General features: G+C 42.4%; 1 long non-coding RNA gene across 1 annotated transcript; it reads left to right on the top strand.

The window, feature by feature from the left end:
* The first annotated feature begins 3500 nt into the window (after positions 1–3500).
* On the top strand, positions 3501–8569 carry LOC111540041. The gene is made up of 2 exons (XR_002730874.1): positions 3501–3628; positions 8213–8569. It is a non-coding gene; the product is annotated as an uncharacterized LOC111540041 (long non-coding RNA).
* Positions 8570–8798: the final 229 nt, after the last annotated feature.

The raw sequence follows: 8798 nt of genomic DNA, 5'->3' as shown, positions 1-8798 counted from the left end.
AGGTAGTTGTAAATACTGGCCATGACCATGTGGCCAATTACAGAAACAAAGATGGTAAATCGCCATGTCTATTTTCTCCTTATTTTGCTGTAAACACATTTGTTTGTCTATCTTTGTTATCCTTCCACATTTATTCCCTTATCATGTAACATAAGTTGTATTTATACTATTTTATATCACATTATTTAAGTATTGTAAATTTAATTTAATTAATCTTTTTTGAGACAAGGTCTGGCTCTGTCACCCAGGCTGTAGTGCAGTGGCACAATCTTGGCTTACTGCAACCTCTGCCTCCTGGGCTCAAGCCATCCTCCCACCTCAGCCTTCCAAGTAGCTGGGACTACAGGCACTTACCCCCATGCCTGGCTAATTTTTGTATTTTTTTGTAGAGTTGGTGTTTCAGCATGTTGCCCAGGCTGGTCTTGAATTCCTGAGATCAAGCCATCTGCCTGCCTTGGCCTCCCAAAGTGCTGGGATTGCAGGTGTGAGCCATTGCACCCAGCCAAGTGTTACAGGATATCAAAGAGTAAACCTCCTCATCTGGGAAAGAAGTGACTGTGTGTGTGTTTTTTTTTTTTTTTTTTTTTTTTTATAAAAGACGGAGTCTCACTCTGTCGCCCAGGCTGGAGTGCAGTGGCCAGATCTCAGCTCACTGCAAGCTCCGCCTCCCGGGTTTACGCCATTCTCCTGCCTCAGCCTCCCAAGTAGCTGGGACTACAGGTGCCCGCCACCTCGCCCGGCTAGTTTTTTGTATTTTTTAGTAGAGACGGGGTTTCACAGTGTTAGCCAGGATGGTCTCGATCTCCTGACCTCGTGATCGGCCCGTCTCGGCCTCCCAAAGTGCTGGGATTACAGGCTTGAGCCACCGCGCCCGGCCCGTTACTGTGTTTTTTATTGTATCCAGGGTAGTATTAAGATAGGCAGAATTATGACCTATTATTTTTATTTGGAGAATAAGTTTGGTTTGAAGAGATGTGTGTGGGTGCCAAGTTGACAAAGGGTAGACTTGCGATAATAAATTTTATGTGTCAACTTGACTGGGCCATGGGGCGTGCAGGTTAAACATAATTTTTGGTGTGTCTATGAGAGTGCTTCTGGATGGACTCAACCACTGGCTGAATTATATATAGCACTGGCCTTCCTGGGTCTCTGACTAGAAGATGGCAGATCATGGCACTTCTTGGCCTTCATAACTGCGTGAGCCAATTCTTCATATAAATCTCTCTCCCTCTAATGTGTTTGTATATGTAAATATAGTTCTATATTACCAATATATTATATTTATATTAGTAAAAATAGCACATATTTGCATATATAAATAATACATATACTGGGTATGGTGGCTCACACCTGTAATATATTTTATATATATAAACTATGTACAGTATAATACTAATATTAATACTGTATATATATATCCTATTCCTTCTGTTTCTTTGTAGAACCCTGACTAATACATGTGGGTTAATTATTTTCATTAAATTTGGGAAAAAATGGCCATTTTTTTCAAGTATTATTTTCCTCCCCTCTTCTGGATACTCCAGTTATGTATATGTTGGGCTACTTGATAATTGTCCCACAACTTACTGATGCTTTGTTTAGTTTTTTTCTGGCTTATATTTTCTCTCAGTGTTTAATTTGGATAGTTCCTGTTGCTGTATCTTCAGATTCACAAATCTTTTCTCCTATAGCATTTAATCTGCTGTTAATCCTGCCAATGTATTTTTCAGTTTAGTTATGGTATTTTTCATTTCTAGAAGTTTAGTTAGGCATTTCATTTTTCTCCTGACTGTACTTATACTTTCTTGTAGTTCTTGAACATATGGAGTGAATTTATAATTCTTGTTTTGATGTCCTTGCCTACAAATTCTAACATCTGAGTCATACATAGGTCTATATCTATAGAATGATTTTTTTTTTTTTCTGGTACTGGGTCATGTTCCTGCTTATTTGCATACCAGGTAATATTTTATTGAATGCCAGACATTGTACACTTTATGTTATTGGGTGCTGGATTTCTAAACATTCCTTTAGATACTTTACTTTTACACTGAGGGTTAATTTGGCCCCACTGAGGCAATAAGCTTTTGAGAACTGGACCCAGTGCCCCACCGTATGAGGAGATCTTCCCAAACTGGCTAGGAAAAACACTGTTTCTGGTCCTGTGTGAACTCCTGAAATTGTTCTGCTTACTCTTCTCTGCTGTTCTTTCCCCAGCTTCAGTAGTCTCCTTAACAAACGCATAGCAGTACTCAGCCAAAGTCTTGAGGGACTGCTCTGCAGATCTCTGGAACCCTCACTCTCTGCTGTTCTTTTTTTTTTGTACTTTGCCTCACAATTTTTTCTCATTTTGCCCTGCTGGAACTCTAAACCTTGTCTCCTTAATCAGTGAGACTGTTGGACTCTGTTTGGGTATCTTTTTCCTGTGGTCAGCCTGGAAATTCTCCAGGAAGTGAGCTGGGGGTATTTGCAGGGCTCATCTCACTTGTCTTTCTCTCAGGGATCACAGTCTTGCACTACCTGTTGTCCAATGCCTGAAAACTTTCGCTTCACATATTTTGTCCAGCTTTTAGTTGTGCAAGGAGGGAAGGTACATCTAGTCTCTATTCTATCATGATTAAAAATAGAATTCTGTTTTAGTAAACAGTTTTCATCTTGTTTAGATAGCTTCTCTCTATTCCTATGTTAGTTAATGTTTTTATTAGAATGCTGTTAAATATTAGATAAATGCCTTTTTATATTCATGAAATCATGTGGGTTTTCCTCTTAATTTACATATGTAATGATTGATGTAGACAGGATTCCTATTGTTGAATAACTTTTGCATTTCTGGAAGGAATCCTCATTGGTCAAGTATTTTACATGATTAAAGACAGTAACAAAATGACCGATGTGATGGTAAGTCCTGGGATGACCGTTGTGTCACCTGAAGAGCTGCCTGTCTGGATTGGCAGCATCCCAAGGGATTCATCACAAAGATTGGCCTGCTGGAACTTACGCAGCAAAATGAACATTTCTTTTTCTAATAGAGCTATTAAAAATTCTGATGGGCTCTTTGAAAAATTAAAGGATTCTTTTTTAGATCTGGAAGCATCCTTTCATTTTTCAGACTGATTGAAGTTGTCCCACAGTGCCCTGATGCTGTTCTCGTTTCTTTTCAGTCGTTTTTTTCTCCTTGTATTTCAATTTGGATGCTTTTTATTGCTGTCTTCGGGTTCACATATCTTTTCTTCTTAGTGTCTAATCTGCTGTTAATCTCATCCAATGTATTTTCATGTTAGACATTGTAGTTTTAATTTCAGAAAAAGGTATTTTAAAAAATATATCTGCCAACACCTTCAGTCTTCTAAATTTTTGAGCATATAGGATGCAATTATAATAATTATTTCCACTAATTCTATAGTCTGTGTCATTTCTGGGTTGTTTTTCATGTTTGTTTTCTCTATATTTAGGGTCATATTTTCCTGTTTTTTTTTTGCATGCCTGGTAATTTTTGATTAGATGCAAGACATGTGATTTTGACCTTGTTGGATGCTGCACCTAAAGGTGGGTGGAAGCAGGAAGTCTTGGGGGCTACCACTCTGACTGGAGAAGCTGGCACGAGGCTCCCTCTTGTGGATGCAGCAAGGTAAGAAAGTAAAGTGCACGTTTTCTTCTGGAGCAAGTGGCCTCCAACTCTGCCTCTGGACTGAAACGCACGCTTGCATGCTGTGGCTTAGCTGAGGGCTTGTGGCTCAGGACAGAAGCAGTGATGGTGACAAGAGCAGGGGAGTGATACGGGAGAGGTACAGCCCCAGCCCCAGGACACAGTAGATCTCAGTATTGGGAAGGGAGGAGTTCCGTATCAGTAAAGTGAGCCATAAGAGAGAAAGGAAAGCAGCCTTTGCAGACAGAGGTGGAACCAATTGAAAGAAGGAGGGGACCACCTTGCAAAGAACGTTGCTGGTAGTGTCTAGAGGCCGTGGGGATCATTCTCAGGCCATCCAAGAACTCTGAGAAGATTGGGGGGGATGCTGGAATTTCACTGTTGTTGCCAGGATGGGCTGAAGCCAGAGGCTATTTTTATTTAAATGCCATTAATTTTGTTTTTATTTTTTGATATTAACCCTGTCAGGTTAGTGAGTTTACAGAATACTTGTTATAAATGAAATATAATTCTGAAATGTTAATGTGTGGGAAGGAACAAGTAAGGCTCGATAAATATAACCTGGACATGTTAATGATGCTAGGGAACTTATGATCTTTGCCTGAAAGTTTTGGATGCACAAAAGTCCCTTATTGTCATTGTATTTATTTACTTAGTTCTTACTGAGATTGAAATAGTTTTACTGTATAGTATGTAAAGATCTCATGTAAGAGTGATACTAGCTTTTGTTCCCTATTAGTTTCTTTTTCTTTCTTTCTTTTTTTTTTTTTGACAGAGTCTCGCTCTGTCGGCCAGGCTGGGGTGCAGTGGCACGATCTCGGCTCATTGCAACCTCTGTCCCCCAGGCTCAAGCAATTCTCCTGCCTCAGCCTCCCGAGTAGCTGGGATTACAGGTGTGTGCCACCACGCCCGGTAAATTTTTATATTTTTAGTAGAGACAGGGTTTCACCATGTCGGCCAGGCTGGTCTCAAACTCCTGGCCTCAGGTAATCCACCTGCCTTGGCCTCCCAAAGTGCTGAGATTACAGACGTGATTACAAACCGCGCCCAGCCTAGTTTCTTTTTTTAAAAAAAATTATTTTATTTCCATAGGTTATTGGGGACCAGGTGGTGTTTGGTTATATGAGTAAGATCTTTAGTGGTGATTTGTGAGATTTTGGTGCACCCATCACCCGAGCAGTAGACCCTGCACCCAAATTGTAGTAGTCTTTTATCCATCACTCCCTTTCCACCCTTTCTCCCTGAGTCCCAAAGTCCACTGTGTCATTCTTATGTCTGTATCTTCATAGCTTAGCTCCCACATATGAGTGAGAACATACAATGTTTGGTTTTCCATTCCTGAGTTACTTCACTTAGAATAATAGTCTCCAGTCTCATCCAGGTTGCTGTGAATGCCATTAATTCATTCCTGTTTATGGCTGAGTAGTATTCCATTGTATATGTATACGGCAGTTTCTTTATCCACTCATTGATTGATGGACATATGGGTTGGTTCCACATTTTTACAACTGAGAATTGTGCTGCTATGAACATGTGTGTGCAAGTATCCTTTTCGTATAATGACTTCTTTTCCTCTGGGTAGATACCCAGTAGTGGATAACTAAATATGTTTTCCAAACTTTTAGATTTCTCTTCTTCTTGGGAATACCGATTATTCTTTGGTTTGGTCATTTAACATAATCCCAGACTTCTTGGAGGCTTTGTTCATATTTTCTTATTCTTTTTTCTTTGTCTTTGTTGGATTATTTTGAAAACTTTGTCTTGGAGCTCTGAGGTTCTTTCTCCTGCTCATTCACTTCTATTGCTGAGACTTTCCAGAGCATTTTGAATTTCTGTAAGTGTATCCATTGGTTCCTGAAGTTTTGATTGCTTTTTATTATATGATACCTTTCTCCCCTTATTTTTTGTATTTTTTATTTCCTAAATTGGGCTTTGCTTTTTTCTGGCACCTCTTTGATTAGCTTAATAACTGACCTTATAAATTCTTTTTCAGGTAAATCAGGTTTTTTTTGTTGTTGTTGTTGTTGGATCTATTGCTGGTGAGCTAGTGTGATTTTTTGGAGGGCATTAAAGAGTCTTGTTTTGTCGTATTACCAGAGTTGGCTTTCTAGTTCTTTCTCATTTGGGTAGACTCTGTTGGAGGGAAGGTCTAGGGCTCAAGGCTGTTGTTCAGATTCTTTTGTCCCACAGGGTGTTCCCTTGATGTAGTACTCTCCCCCTTCTCCTAGGGATGTGGCTTCCTGAGATCTGAGCTGTAGGGATTATTATCTCTCTTCTGAATTTAGTCACCCAACAGGTCTACCAGGCTCTGGGCTGGCACTGGGAGTTGTCTGGAGCGGGAGTTGTCTATACAGAGTCTTGTGGTGCGGACCATCTGTGGGTCTCTCAGCTGTGGACACCAGCACCTGCTCTGGTGGAGATGGCGGGGGGTGAAAGGGACTCTAAGGGTCCTCAGTTTTAGTGGTTTAATGCACTATTTTTGTGCTGGTTGGCCTCCTGCTGGGAGGTGGCACTTTCAAGAGAGCATCAGCTGTGGTAGTATGGGGGAGATCAGGTGGTGGGTGGGGCCCTAGAACTCCCAAGAGTATGTGCCGTTCATCTTCAGCTATCAGGGTGGGTAGAAAGGACCATTAAGTGGGGAGTGCTAGGCATGTCTGAGTTCAGACTCTCCTTGAGCGGGTCTTGCTGTGGCTGCTGTGGGGGCTGGAGGTGTGCTTCCCAGGTCAATGGAGTTATGTTCCTAGGAGGATTATGCTGCCTCTGCTGTGTCATGCAGGTTGTCAGGGAAGTGAGGGAAAGCTGGCAGTCACAGGCCTCACCCAGCTCCCACACAACCCAAAGGGCCAGTCTCACTCTCACCATTCCCCGCTCAACAGCACCGAGTCTGTGTCCAGGCAGTGGGCAAGCAGGGCTGAGAGCTTGCCCCAGGCTACCAGCCTCCCAGCTGTGAAAGCTGTGAACCCTTCGTGCTTCCCTGCCTGTAGTCTGCACACCGGATTCATGCCCTCCCTGTAGTTTTGGCCACGAGACTTCTTGTTCAGTTGGAATTGTTACAAAGTTCAGCTGGAGGCTTCCCTCTCCCTGTGGCCTTTTCCCAGTGCCTCTGGTAGCCCTCCCCAATGGCCCCTGGGAGGCAAGGCAGAAATGGCTTGTCAGGGGACCCGGAGAGCCCGCAGGGATTCTCCCACTGCTTCCTCTACCCCTGCATTTCACACGGCTCTCTGAATTGACTCAGCCCAGGTAATGGCAGAATCTTCTCCCATGATCTAGATCTTAGGGTTCCCCAGTGAGGTTGTGTTTGGGGGTGAACAACACCCCTTTCCCACTTCCACAGTTTGGGCCCTCACGGTGACTCCCAGGTCCTGCACTTCCTTCAGAAGGTCTCTGGGTTCTCTTGGCTTTCCTGATTTATTCCTGCAGTCATTCTGGAGCAAAAGTTCATGATGCAATACTCCACACGCTGCTGTGTCCATCTGAGTGGGAGCTGCAATCTAGTCCTGCCTCCCGTCTGCCGTGATCCTCCCAGAGAGATACTAGCTTTGATACTCGTGTATGTGGATGAAAAAGTCACAGGACACTTTAATTTCTCTTTTAGTATTCCTCACATATTTTCTGCATTCATTTATATGTCTGCCTCCCCGGCAACTTCTTACAGCACCATGCTCTGTAATTACCATGTGCTGAGTGGCTACTAAGTGACAGATATTTATATGCTTTGTGTGGCTTAACTTACATACTCTTTCTGAGAAGCTGTATAAATTTCATTCTCTTATTTTTGTTTCCAGGTCTAGGAAATGGAGGCACAGAGAGATAAAATAAGTTGCCCAAAGCCGTATGGTGATTAAGACTTGAACTCTAAAAGGGTTTTATTTTAAATTTTAATTAATTAATTTATTTTTGGAGACAGGGTCTTGCTCTGTTGCCCAGGCTGGTGTGAAATGGCGCAATCACAACTCACTGCAGCCTCAACCTCCTGAGCTCAGGGGATCCTCCCACCTCAGCCTTCCAAGTAGCTGGGACCACAGGAAAGGTACCACCGCGTCAGGCTAATTTTTTTATTTTTAGTAGAGATGGGGGTCTCACTATGTTGCCAAGGTTGGTCTTGAACTCCTGGGCTAGAGCAGTTCTTCCACCTCAGCTTCCCAAAATGTTGGGATTTCAGGCTTCAGCCACTGTGCCCGGCCTGTTTTATTAATCTCTAAGTGCTCACGCCTGCCCTAAGGAGTGTGGTATAGTCCTTGATATTGGATGACTGAGTAACGCAGGTAGTTTGTATAAGAGGTGCAGTAACCACATGGTGAATGGAAGATGATGCTGTAGACTTGCCTGTAGTTGACAGCTGGGACACTGTGGTCACCAGGACACAACTTCCAGATTGGCTGACTAAAACTAGAAAATGCAGACTCCACTGGGTCTTTGTGTTTCGATTTTTTAAATGGGAAAATTAATTCTGTCATTTACCTTCAAAGAGTTACTGGGAGTGACATAAAATTGTTGATAAAAATCTTTAGAAGTCTCAGTGAGGGGATCTGCTAGCATTGATGAAATTATTTCATTCGTAAACAGTCTAGGGGCCAAGGAAAGAGAAGAATGACATGGAATCTCCTTTCCTTGAGATCTTAGAATCACGCCTGCCTCCTTACCTCCATCCAGGACTGTTTAAAAACTCCCAAAGCAGGGACTTTTAGGCCCACATGCACTTAGCCTCCTCTTCCCACCTCCTGTTCATCTCTGTTTCCAATGTTCCACTGCCATAACTGCCAGGAGGTTCTGCAGAGAAGAATGAAGAAGAACCATATGATCCTAAACATGTTCTCTGAAGATATTATCAGCCCACCATCGGCCTTATTTATTGGGATGGTTTTATAACCTTTATTTGATACCTCTTCCCATCATTTAAAATAAACCTGGTGCTTCCCTGAATAATCTCTTGAGATCTGTACGTGTCTCCCAGCATCACATTTGTCCTTTTAACAAGCACGCTCCTTCCACTGTTCATGGCCAACTCAGGTTCACTACTGTCAGGGAATCTGTGTCTTGCAACAATCGAGTCTATATCAAACTCGAGTTTATTTTCTTTTGTTTCTGAGAACTGTAATTCCACTCCAAGGCCTATACTGTACCCAACAGAGCTGCATGCATGTTTAATGAA

The sequence above is a fragment of the Piliocolobus tephrosceles genome, chromosome 13 (genome assembly GCF_002776525.5).
Source record: "Piliocolobus tephrosceles isolate RC106 chromosome 13, ASM277652v3, whole genome shotgun sequence".
Classification (NCBI taxonomy): domain Eukaryota; kingdom Metazoa; phylum Chordata; class Mammalia; order Primates; family Cercopithecidae; genus Piliocolobus; species Piliocolobus tephrosceles.
Note: the sequence above shows the minus strand (reverse complement) of the source record. Positions and strands in the feature narration are given on the sequence as shown.